Source organism: Aquila chrysaetos, chromosome 5, assembly GCF_900496995.4.
Source record: "Aquila chrysaetos chrysaetos chromosome 5, bAquChr1.4, whole genome shotgun sequence".
NCBI lineage: Eukaryota > Metazoa > Chordata > Aves > Accipitriformes > Accipitridae > Aquila > Aquila chrysaetos.
Window position 1 is genome coordinate 40,783,368 of NC_044008.1, and position 2,216 is coordinate 40,785,583.

Genomic DNA, 2,216 nt, shown 5'->3' on the forward strand with positions numbered 1-2,216 from the left:
CATGTCTTGTTTTCTGTTTAAATGATTCCATTGTATTTGTTCAAATGGAGTCTTGGTGTGCTAGAAGCGTAAGCTTTAGTATGAAAGCACTGGGTTTAAGTGGCTTCACTTAAATAGATCTGTATTTAAGGTTTGGTGGAATCTTGATTGTATCATGTTTGTTCTTTTTACTTGAAACAATACTAGATAAGCACAGCACAACAAACTTGGTTGAACTTGATGGAAAGTTAACATCGTGTGAATACAATTAAGGAAGAATCTGTTGCCTCTCAACAGTGGGGGATGAATAGCTGTACTATAACTGCTGTATGTTAATTATGCATTAATGTGTCTTACGTTATTCAGATGGTTAGTTGCTGCTCTGCTTTCCATGGCTTCAGTTGCCTTGTTCTTTGCAGAAGCCAGAAATGTGCAGAATTTCTACTAGTTGCTTATGTGCTTTATCATGCAAAGTAGACATGCTCAGCCAAACTGACATCAACATAATTTTCTCAAATACCCAAGGAAACATCACTTGGGAAAAGATAATTCTAACATGTGTAGTCTCTTAGGGCCAATATATCTTGTGGGGGATTTAAGTTTCTTAGAGTTGTTACACTGCTGTAGAAATATACTTTTTGGAATTCTATATTAATTCCTAAAGGTGGGTTAGATTTTCATTCGTAGTATGGTATGTGGCCTAATAACCTGAAAGGCCTCCTGGGACTCTGGCGTTAAATTTCCTGGATGTGGTAGCAAGCCTGCTAACAGAACGTACTGTCAGAAGTGTTGACGAATTTAAGGATTATCTGCATCATGTTGTATTGCATATTGTAGATATGCTTGATAAGATCCCAGAGTAATAAGATTGAGACGACCCTGGCTTGTAAGAATCAGACCAGGGGAGGTTTTAAAACAGACTTCTGTGTTGCACAAAAGAAAGATAAGGATGCTTCAAAAAGTAGTCAGCTCTTACTAGCTACAAGGCAGAAAGAAGCTTCACAGTCAAGAGCCTGAACATACCTCTCTGAAGTGAGGATAGTTACGGAGAAATGATGGTGCACGTACTTGTTAATCTTGCGGGAAGACATGGGTTTGTAACAGAGATGACTTGACAGTATAGTAGCAAGTACTTGCTTGTAAATCAGGCTAAGTATCTGCTTGCTTTAGAAAATGCAGAGAATTCATGCAGGAATGTGGAAGCTTTTTCTGAATCAGTTCAATAAATATTTTACAGCTTTTTTTTGGCATAAAACAATCTAAACAAAGCCCAACCAAACTTTTAAGTGTTGTGAATTAGTTGTTTCTAGGAACCAGTGGCCTTCTTGCATAGCATGATTTGTCAGTAAGGTCTTGGATGTGTCGATAGAGTTATGGTGTTATGTTTTAAAAACAAACAAACAAAAAACAAACAAACAAACAAAAAACCCACAAACACACACAAACTTGCAAGGGTCTAGTACAATGCATTTTGTATGACTCACTGAAGTTGGGAACAAGTGGTATCTCCTTAGTAGTCAGACATGAATGTATGAGCTGACTGGTTTTACTTGTTACAGTCTTTGAATGATGCTGTATCGTAAATGTGCTTGGGTTGCTGTGTGCCAATTAGTGCAAACACTGGGATTCATACTCAGATAAGGAGGAATATGCAAGTTCTAATGTAGGGGCTGAGATAATACTGATTTCTGCCACCATATATTGTCATCGCTTCCAGTTATGTAGACTTCTTGAATTCTGAAGGTGATTAGAAGCCAGACAGCTTAGATATTTGTTACTGGTTCAGTATAGTTTAGATTGGTTAATGTTGAATACTACCATAGTACTAAAAGCCTTGGATTGGCTATAAATCCATTTTGCTTAAAATTCCAGAATAAAATTCCTGCAAACTGATCTGGCAGGCTTCTGAAATTCAGTCTCTGGTCCCAGTAAAACTCGAGAAGAATTTCTTAATACCGAGTCCTGTAGAAAAGAAGACAGTTTGAAATTAAAGGCAGTTGACAAACGTGAGGCTTATCTACCTGTAGTTCATGTATCTGTGTCCTATTAAAAGCTTTAAACAATGAAAGCAAAACAGGTTGTTCTGCTTGTCAGGGGGATGCTGTTGCTGTGCATTATAGATTGTAAAAATGCAGGTGTAGTTTGTTGCACCTATTCATGGAATTGCTGTTCTGTGTAGCTATTGAAATAGAAGTTGTTGCCTATTTAGCATTTAACTTTGCCTGTAATAGAACAGC